This window comes from Bos taurus, chromosome 11 (assembly GCF_002263795.3).
Source record: "Bos taurus isolate L1 Dominette 01449 registration number 42190680 breed Hereford chromosome 11, ARS-UCD2.0, whole genome shotgun sequence".
NCBI lineage: Eukaryota > Metazoa > Chordata > Mammalia > Artiodactyla > Bovidae > Bos > Bos taurus.
The window spans coordinates 6689610-6707195 of NC_037338.1; the positions used below are offsets into that span (position 1 = coordinate 6689610).

At 49.0% G+C, this 17586-nt stretch overlaps 1 protein-coding gene across 2 annotated transcripts in view; it reads left to right on the forward strand.

The window, feature by feature from the left end:
- The first annotated feature begins 491 nt into the window (after positions 1–491).
- The window catches only part of IL1R2 (interleukin 1 receptor type 2), a 38969-nt gene continuing 21874 nt past the window's right edge, over positions 492–17586 (forward strand). Inside the window, exon 1 of one of the 2 annotated variants that reach the window (XM_010809815.4) lies at positions 492–558. The gene's annotated coding sequence lies outside the window, so the exon portion shown is untranslated. 2 annotated transcript variants of the gene reach the window in all.

Sequence of the window (17586 nt, forward strand, 5' to 3'; positions counted from 1 at the left end):
CAGACATGAATTTCTACCTCCAGGGTACAGATTACTCAGCCAAATCCCACAAACTCTAATAAATATTTGGAAAAACCACCTTCTTCCTTCACTAACAGTTAAACATCACATAAGACTGGGGGTGGGGGTTCTCTACCCCCAGAAGGACACCATGGGGGAAACAGCAACTCTGTCTCTGGTTAAAGTTCCAAAGTCCTCTTTTTCCTCTTGAACAGAACTGTGGCCGGGCAAAATACACATCCCTGTAAAATCACCTCGCAGCTGGAAGTACGCAAGTTTTAGCGAGTCACAAAAAATAGGGAAACTCACAGAGTTTCCTTGCCACTTCCCCATTTGAGTGATCACACACCCAGAGCTGCAGCTCGGAGGGCGCTCTCAGTGAGAAGGGAAAAGGTGTGTTCACAGCCACCCAGTCGGGGGAGGGACGCAAGCCCGATTGGGAAATCCCTGGACAACGAGGATATAAATTCCTGCCCGACCGCTGAGCTTCCACTGAAGGTGAAAGGCCTGGCAGCCTTCCCAGGAGACAAGCTCCAGGTGAGCACTGCAGAGCAGCAGGTAAGGGGGTGGAGGGCTCAATCTGGGAGTCAGGGTGCCTGGGCTCCATCATTTCTCCAGGGAACCTCAGGAAGCTTCCCTGATGTCTCTAGACTGCAGATGGCTCCTTCAGGGGGCTCCCCTCTCTCTGTGACCTTCCCCACCCATGGGAAGGTGACCTGGACCTTTTGCGGTTTCAGTTTCTCTATCTGTCAAGAAAGGGTCTGGATCAGAGGATTTCCAAGGACTTTCTACGATTGGAGTGACTGAGTGAAAGTCGCTCAGTCCTGATTCTTTTGTGACCCCTTGGGCTGTAGCCCGCCAGGCTCCTCCGTCCATGGGATTCTCCAGGCAAGAGTATTGGCATGGGTTGCCATGCCCTTCTCCAGGGGCTCTTTCTGACCCAGGGATCGATCCCAGGTCTCCTGCATTGCAGGCAGATTCTTTACTGTCGCTGTGATTGGAGTGACAGGCAAAACTGCCATGGAATCAGGAATAGGGGAGGAATGCCTGAGAGGGTCTGTCTGGCTCAGGGGAGGCTGTGCCTCTGGGACTTAAACTGAGCTTAGAGGCTTTCCTCTTTGGAAAGATCACGGGATGCTTTCTTTTCCAAAGTATGAGTAACTTTTCTAACATCTGAGCTCTCAGGGTTGGCTGAGCCCCAAACCTTCTGGCCGCCTTGGAAGAGCAGCAGGCAGAGTGTTTAAGTGCCAGTCCCAGAGGTTGAAGGGCCCAGGTTCAAGTCCGGCTGTGCCTGTTATAACTGTATGACATCATGCGTGTGTTCCTATGGTGACTGTCTTTTAAGAACCCTGTACTTGAATGAATCCGGAGTACCATCAATAGAGATGGTCCACCCAAAGGCCAGCAACTCACCAGTAATCCGCAGTCAGGAAACGTTAAGCTTACCTTTATCCCTTGCTCTATTCCTGTGATGTAATGATAAAACTGGGCATGATTTTCTATAAAGTCATTTTTACCTTCAATTATCATTAAGTAACCCACGCAGTTTATTTTTACCCTTCTAGCTCCTGCTGTGTCCCCACCTGTAAATCATAATGCTAGTGGTGAGATGTGTGCATTCGTGCCAAGTGGCTTCAGTTGTGTCCGACTCTTTTGCCACCCCATGGACTGTAGCCTGCCAGGCTCCTCTGTCCATGGGCTTCTCCAGGCAGGAATACTAGAGTGGGTTACCATTTCCTCCTCCTTTAGGGGATCTTCCCAACCCAGGGATTAAACCTGCATCTCTTATGTCTCCTGCATTGGCAGATGGGTTTTTTACCACTAGTGCCACCTGGGAAGCCCAGCAGAGTATGAATCCAACCCACATGGAGCTTTGGTGCAGTGCCAGGCACAGGGGGTGCCATCTGAATGTTTTCTCTCTGTGTTAACTGTCCTCCTTCTCAAAGCCAAACTCCGCTTTGGAAGCCTGTCCTCTCCTTGGCTCCCAGCTCCCTCCCTGGGAGCCCCTGGCCCCACTCTGCCTCTAATGCTGTGTGATCCCGGGTCAGGGCTTGTCATCCTTCTGAGTTTCTGGTAAACTGAGGCCGTTGAGTGACCTGCCCTTCGGAGTTCCTCCTGCAGCTCACTATCTGTGGTGGGGTGATGGGGCGCCCTCCATGCCCCCCAGTTCACCCTTCCCTGAGCTCTGCCTTCCAAACAAGGCAGGGGTGGTGAGGCGGGCTCCTCCCGCATGCATCACAGAAGGTGTACCTTCCTTCAAACCTCATAACAGTCTTGTCTGTTTTAATTGTATTTCCCACTTTTTGACCTGTCTGGTTATCCTAATGGGCAAGAAGGGAGTTCAGGTGGAATGGGGCAGGGGGCTATGAAGACAGCTACTGCCCCATTTGTTCCCAGCTGGTCTGTGACCCCCCTTTCCATGCTGCCAGCTGACCTTCCCCCTCTTCCCCCCCGTGTCTCTACTCCCACCAGCCCCTCAAAACCGGGCTGTTTGACAGTCAACACCTGGGTGATCAGGAATGCTCAGAGCTAGGATGGCAGAGGTGGCAGCTAGCAATAGCACAACCGAAGTAATGCAAGCATGCAGTGCAGCTTCCGATGGGCTTTTTTTTTTTGAAGATTTATTATGTTCGGCTGTGCTGGGTCTTCATTGCTGCGTGCAGGTTTTCTCTACTTGCGTGAGTGGCGGCTACTTTTCGTTGCAGTATGCAGGCTTCTCGTTGCAGTGGCTTCTCGTTGTGGGGCACAGACTGTGCACACGGGCTTCAGTAGTTGCAGCTTCCGAGCTCTAGAGCACAGGCTCAGTGGTTTTGGCACACGGGCTTAGTTGCTCCGTGGCATGTGGGATCTTCCCTGACCATGGATCGAACCCCGCGTTGCAAGGCACATGCGTAACCACTAGACTATCAAAGAAGCCCCAGGCGGTCTTCTTATGTCACCATCACCTGCTCTGTACATGGGGGATACTTGTTCATGACAGTGCCTTTAACAGGAGGTTCTCAAACTTGAGCTTGCTTCAGCATCACCTGGAGGACTTTACTCAAATGATGGCTGAGCCCACTCAGGGTTCTGGATTCAGCAGGTGCCAGGGAGGAAGGGGGCTGAGGACCTGTGCTGCTCCTGAGTTACCAGGTGGTGCTGAGGTGACTGGTCTGGGGACCTGGAGAACCACTTCCTTAGGAGGTTAAGAGATCTCATGTCCAGAGGCGAATCAGCTGTAACAAGTGAGTATATGAGTGTCGAAACCAGACCTCAGGTTCCTCTCAACTTTGTTCCCCACTCACGAAGGCACATTGCTTGAAGGAGGGAAGAAGAGGACAGCGAAAAGATGAAAGGGATATGGAAGTTGCCAGTTGATGGGGTCACAAGAAAAATAGTGATGAGGGTGGTGTTGATTCTCTAGCTTCTCAGACTACCTGCTCCAGTGTTCTTAGCCCAGGTTGAGCATTAAAATCACCTGGAGAGGCTTTGAAACTCTCTGTACCTGGGACCAATTACATCAGGACCTTGGAGGGGGTGGGGGCTCGGCATCTTTAGTTTTTAAAGCTCTCCAGGCACTTCTGATGTGTAGCCGAGGCCGACATCCACTGCTCCGTTCTGCCTGCTGTGTTCCTCACTGCCACCCTTGATTAAACTGCTCAGGGGCTGCTTTTTCTTTAACGTTTATCTGCTCATTTGCCTGCACCGGGCCTTAGTTGTGACACGCGAGCTCCTTAGGTGCAGCGGGTTGGATCTTAATTGTGACATGTTGGATCTGGTTCCCTGACCAGGGATCAAACCCAGGCCCTCTGCACTGGGGGCATGGAGTCTTACCCCTGGCCCACTAGGGAAGTCCCAGAGGAGGGATTCTTAATGTGGGGCCCACTGAAGGGGCTTACAATTCTGGGAGTCTGTGAACTCAGATGGGAAAAAATTACATTTCTTTTTTCACAAACGTCTACGTCTCCCCTCAGAACCTGGGTTCTGAACCTGTTATGTATCTGATTGACTCTCATGAGCTAAATGGGCATTTGCTTCACCAGGAGCATGAACAGAGAGAAATCTGAGAATCTGTATGCAACTCCATGGAAACATTTCTGGAGCATACTTGAGTTAAGAACCTCCTATGAAACATAAATAATTTCCTAAACATAGGAGGTCAGTTATCATGGCACTTGATTATGGGCCAAAAAGCCCCGTTTAAAACCGGGATATTATCTTGCTATGTGACTTGGACATATAACTTTATGTTTCTGGATGTTTCATTTATTTGATGAAATGGATGGATTAGAGAGCAGGGGTTCTTTTGTTATTTTAAAAATGGTTTGGGATAGTACCCATTTCATTCAAATTTTTCATGACACGTCAAGAGGAAATTTAAGAGTGCTTGGGCTTAATTGGGGATTGCTAGTCTGAGTGTCAGAGAAGGCAAAGGCACCCCACTCCAGTACTCTTGCCTGGAAAATCCCATGGATGGAGGAGCCTGGTAGGCTGCAGTCCATGGGGTTGCTAAGAGTCGGACACGACAGAGCAACCTGACTTTCACTTTTCACTTTCATGCATTGGAGAAGGAAATGGCAACCCACTCCAGTGTTCTTGCCTGGAGAATCCCAGGGACGGGGGAGCCTGGGGGGCTGCCATCTATGGGGTCGCACAGAGTCGGACACGACTGAAGCGACTTAGCAGCAGCAGCAGCAGTCTGAGTGTGTTCAGGGGCCAGGAAGTAAGTCAAATCTGTGAGGTTGTGAGTGACAGGGCCTGTGACCCACTGCAATGAGTCTGTCCCTTGGAAAGACATTTAATGGAAGACAGTGCCACCACTCTGACTGGAAGATACACACCCACATGTTGAACAGGCCTGTGACCCCCAGTCTGTGATTCCCAGTGTAGCTTTGACACCTTGTGACAATCAGATCACATCACCCTTAAGTTAAAGGGACGAGGGCCAAATCTTGGCTCCACCACTTCTGTTTGTATTTCCTTGGAGGTGTTATTGAACATCTGTAAGCCTCAATGTCTTTATCTCTAAAAGGAAAATAATAATATCTAGTTTGTAAAGTACTGGGAACATTAAAAGAAATCACACATGTCAAGACTTCACCCAGTGCCTGGCACATGGTGGGTGTTCAAGAAATGTTAGCTGCCATCACCATCCTCACCATCATTACCGTCCGATTACGAATCACTGACCTCAAAACTTCAAAAACCACTCTGAAAAAAAAAAAAAAAAAAACCACTCTGAGAGGGCTGGCACGATCAGAGGCACAGGGACTTAGCATTATCTCTGCTCCTAATTCCTGTGGGTATCTGCCTACTTTGTTTAAGGATAAGCCAGGCCTAAATATCAATGCTTCTCAAATCACATGAGAGTCTTGGTGAAGCACAGCCGATTCTGGTTCCCTGGGTCTGGGCTGGGGCCGGAGATTTTGCATTTCTCCTAAGTGATGTATGTCCATGCTGCGGGTCCAGGGACCACAACTCGAGTAGGAAGGCTTTAGAACATTTGAGACAAAGTTTTCTTATCTGGGAGCAAGGAAGTTAACGTACGGCTTTGGACGTGCCCTAAATTCTCTAGAGCTAATTGTCATCAGAATGTTTCCTTAACTGTGTGTGGTTGGCAGGATTATAAGACACCCCTCACTGATCACGCTTTGCCTAAGTGCCTCCCCTTGAATGAGAGTGGGTTATACAGACATTATGGGATGGCTTTCCCACAATTAGAGGAGCATATGCAGCAAAGGAGAGGGAATTTTGCAGATGTATTTTAGGTCTCCAGTCAATTGACTTGAAGTTAATCAAATGGAAGACCAGCCTGGCACAACCAGTTGGGCTCCTTATTTATTATTTTTGGCTGTGCTGGGCTTTCGTTGCTGCGGATGGACTTTCTCTCGTTGCGGGGAGTGGGGGCTCCTCTCTCGTTGAGGTGTGTGGGCTTCTCTTGTTGTGGAGCTCGGGCTCTGGGGTGTGTGGGCTTCTGTGGTGTGTGTGGTTCACGGGCTTAGTTGCCCTGCAGCACGTGGGTTCTTCCCAGACCAGGGATGAACTCATGTCCCCTGCAGTGGCAGGTGGATTCTTAACCACTGGACCACCAGGGAAGCCCTTAGTTCTTTAAAAGAAGATCTGGGGTCAGAGTCCAGAGTAAGAGAGATGTGAAATAGAACCGAGATTGTCCCTTGGCTCTGAGGAATCAAACTGTCCTGTTGAGGAAAGGGCCCTGGGGCAGGAAGCGGCAGCGGCCTCTAGTTGCTGAGAGTGGCCTTGGCTGAGAGCCGGCAAGAAAGTGGAGACCCCAGCTGTAGAGTTGCAAGGAACTGAATTCTGCCAACAGCCTCAGGCAAGTGGGCTGGGACCCCAAGCTTTGATATCTGCCTGTGGGGCTTCCCTGGTGGCTCAGCTGGTAAAGAATCCGCCTGCAATGCAGGAGACCCGGGTTCAGTCCCTGGGTTGGGAAGATCCCCTGGAGAAGGGAAAGGCTATCCACTCTGGTATTCTGGCCTGGAGAATTCCATGGACTGTATAGTCCATGGGGTCGCAAAGAGTCGGACACAACTGAGCGGCTTTCACTTCACTGTGGAACCCTGAACAGAATCTATCCAAGCAGGCAGACCCACAGTGATGTGAGCTCATAATGGGGCTTGGTTTCACGTCACTGAGTCTGTGGTCTTTTGCTCCAGGGCAATAGAAAGCAAATCCAATGTCCTCATTCTTCTCGTGGATTGCTGTGCCTAAAGAGAACTTTTGTAGACAACATTGGCCTCAGATTATCTCGACACAAGTGCTGGGGTGAAAAATTGGTATTTCTATTTGTTGTTGTTCAGTTTCCAAGTTGTGTCCAACTCTTTGCGTCCCCATGGACTGCAGCACACCAGGCTTCCCTATCCTTCAGTATCTCCCTGAGTTTGCTCAGACTCATAGCCATTGAGTCAGTGATGCCATCCAAACATCTCATCCTCTGTTACCCCCTTCTCCTGCCCTGAATCTTTCCCAACATCAGGGTCTTTTCCAATGAGTTCGCTCTTCACATAGGTGGCCAAAGTACTGGAGCTTCAGCATTAGTCCTTCCAATGAATATTCAGGATTTATTTACTTTAGGATTGACTGGTTTGATCTCCTTGCTGTCCAAGGGACTCTCAAGAGTCTTCTCTAGCACCACAACTTGAAAGCATCAATTCTTGGGCACTCAGCCCTGTGTATGGTCCAACTCTCACATCCGTACATGACCAAAGGGAAAACAGACACTCAGGAACAAGGGAATGGACCCATGGATAGAAGTAAACCTCAGCCTCCTATCAGGGTGTCCTGACTATCCTAGGTGGCCGCCATCCAGCAACAAGGGCTCAGGGTTCACCATGGTAGAAGAGAGCTGGGGTGGGGGGAGCAACCAGAAATAAAACTCCTGGGGGTGACCCATGTCCTTCCTGCTTCCTTCTTATGATAACCAGTCCTGTGACCATGCCTAACTTCAAGGGTACAGAGAAGTGAAATTCCTTGTGCGCCTCAAGGTAGCACCGGTCCAGATGTTGGGAACCTGAGTCTGTCAACCCCTGTGTTGCCAGAGAGGAGGCAGAATTTCAGATAGCTCAGCTTCAGGATGCTTGTCTCACACCAGGGATGGATCTGGCTGTCCTGGCCGCCTGGGAGAAGCCAGAGGGAGCACATGTGTGTGAAGGGAATGCTGCCAAAATCTTGGCTTTCTCTGCCCACCGAAGTGGAATAAAAAAACACAGAGGAAATAGAAAGGCAGCTTTATTCCTCAGCTGGCAGAGGGGGAGAACATGATAGGCTTGTGCCTCAAGAACTGTGTCCCCCTTCCATGAGGAACCTGGGGGCTTATATTAGCTGAGGGCTCACAGTCAGGGCTAGGTGATGAGGAACGGAGGTGTAAGGATCCTGTATTCTTTCTCTTGCATTGTTTTAAAGACAGTCATAGGCTGGCATCAGGGAGTCTGTTAATTGAGGCCGGCAGTCTGGTAGCCTGGTAGTTGGGTCTACTCTCTTTTGTGTGTTGTACTGGGGCCTTCTTTCTATAATGTGAAAAAGAGAAAAGCTACAAGGGGTGATCTGTGGGGAGAGTGCTGTAAAGATGAGCAGATACAGGATGTAATTAGCATAGAGTCAAAGGATAACAGGTGCAAAATGTGAGTTGGGGGGCAGAAACGCAAACCTAGTTACAGACTACAGATTAGGAGCAATTAAAGTAAAAACTAAGAGTGGCCAGGCCTGCTCACTGTTCTCTTTATCTTCTTCCGTCTCAGGAAAGAAAAGAAAAACTCATTCCTCTTTTTTCCTTTTCCCTCCAATAGAAACTCTCCCTCTGGGCCCAGAAGAGAGCAAAGAGTTTCTTGGTGGGGCTTCCTGGATTGGTGGACAATCCAATCAGTTCTGGCCTGTCTTCAGGCTAATGACTGGGGATTCTTGTGCCAAGGACTTTCCCCACACCCGATAGACCAGAATTGCTTGGGTTTCCTAGCATGATTGGTTTATTTTGGCTTGATTTTCACCTGCTCTCTTGTCTGTGCTGGGCACAGGGCTAGGGGGGGAATTATGCCTTCTGTGACCCTTAGGGGACAAGCCATTCTGGGTGGGCATATTTTCCAGGGAGTAAGAGATGATCTTTTGAAACATAAAAAGAAAAATCTCCTCTGTTCTGACAGCTTAATAACTTGGGGAGAAAATATTTCTAAAATATATGTATGGGGGTGAATATTTGTACTCACTGCAAGCTGATGTCACAAAAATGAGCTTTTAATAATTTTTCTAATAAGAATCTCATTTGGTTCCTGAGGCTTCTGTCAACTTAAAAAATAGTCACAACCTAAAAGTTGAGAGCTATGTTTTATTTGACGGGAATTTTTTAGGACTTCAGGCCTGGGAGACAGCATCTCAAGTAACCCTGAGAGAATTACTCTGAGGAGGTGGTGGGGAGGAGTTAGGTTGTATACGAGTTTGCAACGAAGGGTAGGTAGTCTGAACATCAAAGTATTTTTGTGAATTACAGAAAACCAATCTCAAATGAAGGAATTCAGTGCCCTCCTGTGTATGGTAAGATGCAAGAGTCTGGGCTCACTGAAATCATTCCTTTCATATGCATCTCAAAACACACAGCCAGTATCCTGTGTTTTTTTCACATCCTGAGTTCTTCAGGGCTCACTGTAGAGAGTGGCTGCACCCCAATGGTTGCCAGGGCATGAAGGTGTTCTTCCTGAGTGCCCTGGAGGGCTGGAAATGCTTATGACTGTGACATCCTTGTTCACTGATATGGCAGGAAATACTCCATTTCTCACTCCTATTAATGAGTAAAGGGGAATTTAAGCTGCCAGCTCATGTTATTCTGGTCTAGGTTGGTCCAACTCTGCCTTTCTGGGTTTTATTCAGTCTCTTTTGGGTATATAGCTCAGATGGCAAAGAATCTGCCTGCAATACAGAAGACCCAGGTTTGATCTCTGGGTCAGAAAGATCCCCTGGAGAAGGAAATGGCAACCCACTCCAGTATTCTTGCTCAGGAAATCCCATGGACAGAGGAGCCTGGCAAGCTACAGTCCATGGGGTTGCCAGAAGTCAGACATGACTGAGTGACTAACGCTTTGGGTAGATGCTCAGTCATTTAGAGTTTCTGACCTTGCCACCTACTTCTTGCCAGAGTCTGAGAACTGGGGCAGCCGTGTCCCCAGGGTGTGATGGGGAGGGTAGCTGGTCCCCATCTGCTGGCCTGGGGGCTTCTCACTGGCTCATCTTCTATGAAGATGCTCCTGGGCCTGGCTGGTCACATAGTGTCCCTCTACATCTTCTGCTGAAGTTTGTGGCTGGGAAACCCAGGGTCTGGTCTTGCCTGGGAGTCAGAGCCAATGCATTGGCTGACATGGCCCCACTGTGCCCCTTGATGGCCCCATGGTTTTCTGTGCCCCAGCCGTGGCCTTGGCTCTCCCCTGGCTTAGACTGCTACCTGTGCAGGTGATACCCCAAACATGTACCAACCAGCAGGGCAGGAGCACCCATCAGTCAGAGCAGGTGCTGCACTAGGCTTTGGACCATGAGGATCTCGGGTGCGTCTCTGGAAAGGCAGAGTGTAGAGAGCTCAGGGCTTAAGTAAGTGGTTATTTACTAGCTGGTCAGGACGTTTCTGGCTTTCCCAGGTGGCACTAGTGGTCAAGAACCTGCCTGCCAATGCAGGAGACAGGAAAGACATGGGTTCAGTCCCTGGGTTGGGAAGACCCCTTGGAGGAGGGCATGGCAACCCACTCCAGTATTCTTGCCAGGAGAGTCCCACGGATAGAGGAGCCTGGCGGGCTACAGTCCATGGGGTCGCAGAGAGTCAGACATGACTGAGGCAGTTTAGCACACACGTTCGCAGGAACATGTTTGCATAATCGGCTGTACTGCTCCCTATAGACTGAGTGTCCCGCAGCCTCTAGGTCCTCTTGTCATCCATCATGGCAGCCCCATATCAGCTCAGATCTCAGCTTGCCCCAGTTCTCCACTGGAAGCACAAGGGGAGCTGTATTTCCTCCCCATCAGCAAAGAACTGAGACTCACAGGTAACTAACACTGCCTCCCTCCACCTTAACATGCCAATGTCTCCATCCTCCCTGGGTGCTGCCGTCTTGATCAGGGCTCCCTACTTTACCCTGGTGGGAATTCCTCAAGGGATCCAGTTGGAAAGCAGAGCTGTCCCTCTGCACTCAGATTTTGAGCCTGGAAGTGGGGGCAGAACCCACTTTCCCACCTTGGACATCCCCTACGTTGTGTCCACTTCCTGCCCTCCTTACCGAGCAAGCCTTTGCTCTTCCCCTCTTTTAGGGCCATAGTGGCTGAAGACTCAGAGGAAACAGGAAGGGAAATACACTGGTAGATAATTCGCTGTTGTCCCCACCACATGCATAATGCACCTCCTAAGCTTGAGAAAGAAGGTCCAGAGAAAATACATTCATTTATATCATTTCTTTTTAGATTCACCAATAAGGAATCATATGAGATTTCTCTTTCTCTGTCTGACTTACCTCACTCAGTAAGACAATCTTTAGGTCCGTCCATGTTGCTACAAATGACATTATATTCTTTTTAATGACTGAGAGCGGGATTTAAACTGTTCTTCATGATTCAGGGGAAATCATTACAGACACCAACTGTTTTGTGCTGGAACACCTAGATACTTTCACGAAGCATGGAGAGGTGGAGGGGGACAATTGTGTCTGCTCTTACGGGGCTCTGTTGTGCTGTTTGGTTCTTGCACTCTTCTTACTAGTTTTTCTTCTCTGTCATTGGGCAATCAACTGCTGCATCTTTGTGGGTGTGTTTTCTTCCATCAGCCCTCCCTCTTTTTCTGAGTAGCTGCCTCTTCTATGTCTAGGCTATGACAAATCTAGATAGCGTATTAAAAAGCAAAGACATCACTTTGCTGACAAAGGTTTGTATAGTCAAATCTGTGATCTTTCCAGTGGTCATGTATGGATGTGAGAGTTGGATCATAAAGAAGGCTGAGCACCTAAGAACTGATGCTTTTGAAGTGTGGTGCTGAAGAAGACTCTTGAGAGTCCCTTAGACAGCAAGGAGATCCAACCAGTCAATCCTAAGGGTAATCAACCCTGAATATTCATTAGAAGGACTGATACTGAAATTGAAGCTCCAATACTTTGGCCACCTGATGCAAAGAACCACACTCATTGGAAAAGACCCTGATGCTGGCAAAGATTGAGGGCAAGAGGAGAAGAGGGCAGCAGAGGATGAGATGGTTGGATGGCATCACCAATTCAGTGGACATGAACTTGGGTGAACTCTGGGAGATGGTGAGGGACAGGGAGGTCTGGCATGCTGCAGTTCATGGGGTCGCAAGAGTTGGACACAGCTTAGCAAATGAACAACAACCTCTTCTCTGCTTCTCATTGAACAATCTGGTCACCTTTCCCTGACCCTCAAGGCTCTTGGAAGATACAGAAGGACTTCTTATGAGCTTCCCCCAGGATGGAATCTGGCCATTGAGTGGAGCTTAGGGGTAGGCAAACCTGCATCCTGAAATGACAGATGTTTCCGATGAGGAGTTCTAAGACTGGAAGTGTCCGTCTTAAGAGGTGCCAGCGTGGCCATCTGTGGAGGATGCTAGTTTGGGAAGACTGTGTAGGTGGGCTGCTAAGCTTGATGGCTCCTGGAACCCCCTCCGGCTCCAGGTGCTGGTGCTTCCACAGAGCCGAGATCCAGTCCCAAGGATGAGGATCGTGTATGTCGAGGGTTACATCCTACTCCATCACTCCATCAGCTCTCTGGCCTTGGGGAACCTGCTTAATGTATCTGAGTCTGTTTCCATTGTTCATGTTTACACTGGGGATGACACACTCTTACCAGACCCATGAGCTTTGCTCTGTGGAGTTGTTCAGAGTACTGAGTCCCTTCTACACAAACCTCGGGCTGGGAGAATTGGAAGCCTGGTGGGTCTGTACTGTAGCTGCCAAGGGCCTCAGGGGTCCAGCTTCCATGTCTGTCCCGCTGGCTGACTACAGGTGACTATCCTGAGCTAGAGAAGGGCTTGTTGAGGGTTGGCCTGTGGGAGGGGCTGATGCAGGAGGAAGTGTCTTTGCTTGCTGGTCCAGAACCCCCAGGGGCTCTGAACAACTGTGCCTTGCTGGGAATGAAGCACGTGAATGGAGTATTTGAGTGGCGGGATGAGCTGGGCTGATTTGCTGAATCTCTTGGGTAATAGTTCCTGGGGCAGATGTTCGTCAAAGTTCAAAAAGTTTGACAGGGAATGAGTGATTTTATTTACTTTTTTAATTTAATTTTTAAAATTTATTTTTGTTAAAAAATTTTTTATTGGCATATAGTTGATTTATAATGTTGTGTTAGTTTCAGATGTACAGCACAGTGAGTCAGTTATATGTATATACACATATTTGCTCCTTTTTATTTTTGAGATTCGTTTCCCATATAGGTCACTACATAGTATTGAGTAGAGTTCCCTGTGCTGTACAGTAGGTCCTTGTCGGTTTTCTGTTTTATATGAAGTGGTGTGTATTTGTCAATCCCAATTTCCCAATTTATCCCTCCACCCTTCTCTACCCCCTGGTAGCCATAAGTTTGTTTCCTCCACCTGTAACTCTACTTTGTTTTGCAGATAAATTCATTGGGAAAGGGTGATTTTAGAGAGAAAGACACTTACTGGTAGACAGTAAAATAGAGAGTGTGTAGCCCATGGTGGAGCTGAGTCTGAGCCTTACCAAGTTCTCCCCTTGGAGATTCCGCTGAATGTGGCCCAAAGGCTGGTTCTACCAAAGATGGGTCTTCCTGTGCCCTGGCTTCCAGTTAGCGCATCTGTCCCCCTGACCCCATTAGGGTCAAGACTTGCCGCTGACACAGCCACGCAAACCTGAAGGAGTCCTACCATCCTGCTCCAAATTCTCTTAATCCCAGAAGGGAGGGAAATGCTAGCTTCTCTTTTCTACAGGACAGAAGTAGTGTGTGGACATCTCTCAGGGATTTCGCTCTGAACCAACACGTTTGTCTGCCTCAAACCTGTCTTTTATTTCTCTGCATCTGAAGTTAGAGAATCTCAAATGCCTAACATTCTGTGCTTCCTAGAGACCTAGTTCCAAATACTTTTTATTTGGCTTCAACATTGAATTAGTAATTGCTTTTCCAAGCTTAATTTTGATGTAAATATTTATTTCCCCATAGGTTTCAGGGGCTTTTGTATCACATGCCTGAAACGCCCTGTTTAGATTTTTAGGAATTTGCAAACTGGACGTGACTCAGTGGTAGGTGTGAGGCTGGAGAGCTATTTGACTTCATTGATAGTCAAGATCGGTCACCTCATCTGTGTTCTGGGTGACTGTACTTCCTGACTCACAGACAGAGGCACTTGTAATGGCTTAAAACCTTCCGGGAACAAGGTGAAGGTAGAAATAAAGAAAAGTTTCATCTTCTAGGTGAATTAAGAGAGATACTCAAATACACTAGAGAATAAAATTTTTGCTCCTTTTAAATGCCTGAAGATTTATCTCTGGAGCTAACGTTTGCTTATTTACTCTCAATAAATGTTTAGGTGTTCAGGGGAAAGTGTGTGTGTCTGTGTGTGTGTGTGTGTGTATGTGTGTATGTGTGTGTGTGTGTGTGTGGCCCAGCTGGGATTGGGGTGGGTCCAAGCAGGGCTGGGGGCCCAGGCCCCACTTCTGAAAACTATGGGAAATTACTATTTACATCAAAATTAAGCTTGGAAATTTTTTCTAAATTAAAAGCTGAAGCAAAATGAAAAGTATTTGGATCTAAGTTTCTGAGAAGCACAGAGATCATGAGGGGTCATGAAGAGCTCAGGGGCCCAGAAAGAGAGACAGACAGAAAGACAGAGAAGATGAGGATAAACCAAAATTGGTGACTCTGGGTAAGATACATCGGGCCGCCCAGGTGGCTCAGTGGTAAAGAATCCGCCTGCCAATGCAGGAGACACAGGTTCGATTCCTGAGTCAGGAAGATCCCCTGGAGAAGGCAGTCACAACCCACTCCAGTATTCTTGCCTGGAGAATCCCATGCACAGATAAGCCTGGCGGGCTACAGTCCGTGGGGTCTCAAAGAGTCAGACACGACTGAGCAACTAAACAATAATAACAAGATAAGATGCATACTGGTGTTCTACTTTTTAGTATATATAACTTCCTGCAACTTTTTAGTCTGTTGGAATTGCTTTCTGCAACTTTTTAGTCTGTTGGGATTGTTCAGAATTAAAGGTGAAGTAAACACCTGCACCGCCGTAGGCTGCACGTCCCTCCTTGAGCAGGAGTCAGGCCCAGGGTCACCGGCAGCTACAGTCACCTGGGCCTCAGGGGGCCTGTGGTGGACGCTGCTCGGGCCTCCGCCTCCTTCCCGCCCCTTCCCCTCCCTGGCACCCCTGGCTTAGGTTGAACCATCAACAGTTTCCACCTTACTTCATTCTTTTTCTTTTTTTCAATTTTTCCCACATTTTTGGTCGTTTTCAGAGTCTGGCCCTGCTTTGCCTCCTATTCCTCTCTACTTTACACTGAGTTCAGCAAAACAGGTCATTTGACAGAAGAAAAAACTAAAGCTAGAATTGTAACTCAAATACTGGAACAAAATGCCTTTACAATTTCTTTCTTCCAGTAAGAAGGTCATCTCAGATTCAAGCAGAAATGTCAAACTGCCTGTAATTTAAAGACACATTTAAAGAAAGTAGGACAGGAAAACGGCATTTTGCTGCAAAGTGAATTCTTCTTCCTCGGGGCTGCCAAAAACTGATGTTTCCCACACTGCGGCAGCTCCGGCTCCAGCCTGCTTCTGAGGTTTAGATGATTGAAAATGATCACGGCTATGTGTTTGTGGTTTAATTGTCTGAAGCCACTTCCTGAAGAGGTCACAGGGAAGCTGCTGTTTTGCCAAAGTCCACAGAGAGGACTGGAGACAGCTGCCTTTGGCTGGGGGCCCAGGCGGGTCTGGGGGTCCAGGCCAGGGAATGGGGAGCCTTGGGGGTGCTGGGTGCCCAGGAGGGGATCCGTGGCCCAGAGGTGGCTGGGGGTCCAGGTGGGGGGTCGGGAGCCCAGGTGACACGGGGGTTGGCACGAGGTGGGGCTACGGGGGCCCTAGTGGTGGCTTGGGGAGCCACGGTGGGGCTGGGGGTCCAGGCAGGGCCTAGGTCCATGTGGGGGTTGGGGGACCCAGGTGGGACTGGGGGGTCTAGGTAGGGGGTCAGGGGCCCAGGTGGGGCTCAGGGTCCAGGTGGGGATCGGGGACCCAGGTGGGACTGGAGGGTCCAGCTGGGGTCAGGGATGGATGGGCAGAGGCTGGTCTGGGAGGAGAGCAACAGTGTAGAATTTTGTTCCCCTGGAACAGGGTGTCCTTGTTGGGTCAGCCCTACTCCTCACCCCCACCAGATGTGGTTTTGAGAGGAGGGTTGACGAGAAAGTGATGGTGTGAGATTTCTTGGATCCCCTCCTAGCTCCAAGGCTTCAGCAGGCAGCCACCCCAGAGTGGACGCAGCCTAACTCCTGGAGTCAGAGTGACTTTAAAAGTGGTTGCAAACCTTCTCCCCATCAGAGGAGGCTAAGCCTGAGCCTTGGGGGTGCTTTCATCCCAGAAGAGTTGATGACTTTTTACGGTCAACGGGCAGAAATGTTTTAAGAGTCAGGTCTCAGAAAGAAGAGCAGAGAGAATGTTATGTGTGACAGATCCCTGAGGGGCTCCTTCCCTGAGCTCCTTGAAATTAGGGGTTCAGGATAAGGGTGACAGGAAGCCTGAACAAAGAGGGCAGTCGGGGTAGGGGTGGGGGCAGGTCCACGAAGGCGCTGAGGACCAGGCTCCTTCCACACATGGTCTGCACATGGCCCCATCCAGCCACCGTATCCACACTGAGCTGGCAGAAGGCAGACTTTGGAGCTGAGACTTTTAAGTTTTTCGGATACTTTTAAGTTGACGTCCGGGAGGATAATACGTTTCCACTTACATTTCATTGGCCCAGATTTTGTCATGTGGCCACTGCTAGTTGCAAGAGAGGCTGGGAAATGTAGTCTTTGTGTGGGATGGGAGGTGTTCAGTTAAGAGTTGGGGGGTTTCTGTTATTGGGGAAGCAGACCCTGGAGAAGGAAGTTAGCATCTGTCGTAGAAACTTTGTTTCTGAAGACTAAGGGCTTTGGAATCACCAGTCCTGGGTTTAAACATCAACCCCATGTACTAGCTGTGGCCAAGCTACTTCACCTCTTTAATCTCTTCTACTCTATCATCCATGGATTTGGAACGATACTCACATCACGGGCAAAACGAAAGAATCAACACTCAGTATTTAGCACAGCAGCCGTCACTGGTCCCCTGGTCTCTGTGTCAGTATCTTTGACTTCATTCATTTATTCAGGTGTGTGGTATTGATTGTTGTTGTTCAGTCACTAAGCTGTATCTGACTCTTTGCAACCCCATGGACCGCAGCACACCAGGATCCCCTGTCCTTCACCATCTCCCGGAGTTTGCTCAAACTCATGTCCATTGAATCAATGATGCCATCCAACCATCTCATCCTGTCACCCCCTTCTCCTCATGCCCTCAATCTTTCCCACCATCAGGGTCTTTTCTAATGAGTCGGCTCTTCACATCAGGTGGCCAAACTATTGGAGCTTCGGTTTCAGCATCAATTCTTCCAGTGAATATTCAGGGTTGCTTTCCTTTAGGATTGACTGGTTTGATCTCCTTGCTGTCCAAGGGATTCTCAAGAGTCTTTTCTAGCTCCACAGTTCAAAAGCATCAATTCTTCAGCCTTCTTTATGGTCCAGCTCTCACATCCGTACATGACTACTGGTATGGATTGTACGTGTGTTTAATTCCTATTTCTTTCAGTCCTCACTAGAGATCTCATGAGTCTGGCTAGGACCAGGACAACTAGGATGTGATTAGCTGCGTGTGTTAGTCACTCAGTTGTGTCTGACTCTTTGCGACCCCTTCGACTGTAGCCTGCCAGGCTCCTCTCTCCACAGGATTTCCCAGGCAAGAATACTGGAGTGGGTTGCCATTTCCTTCTCCAGGGGACCTTCCTGACCTGGGGATCGAACCTGGGTCTCCCACATTGTGGGCAGATTCCTTACCGTCTGAGCCACCAGGGAAGTCCCTGTCCAAAGAGGATAAAGCAAC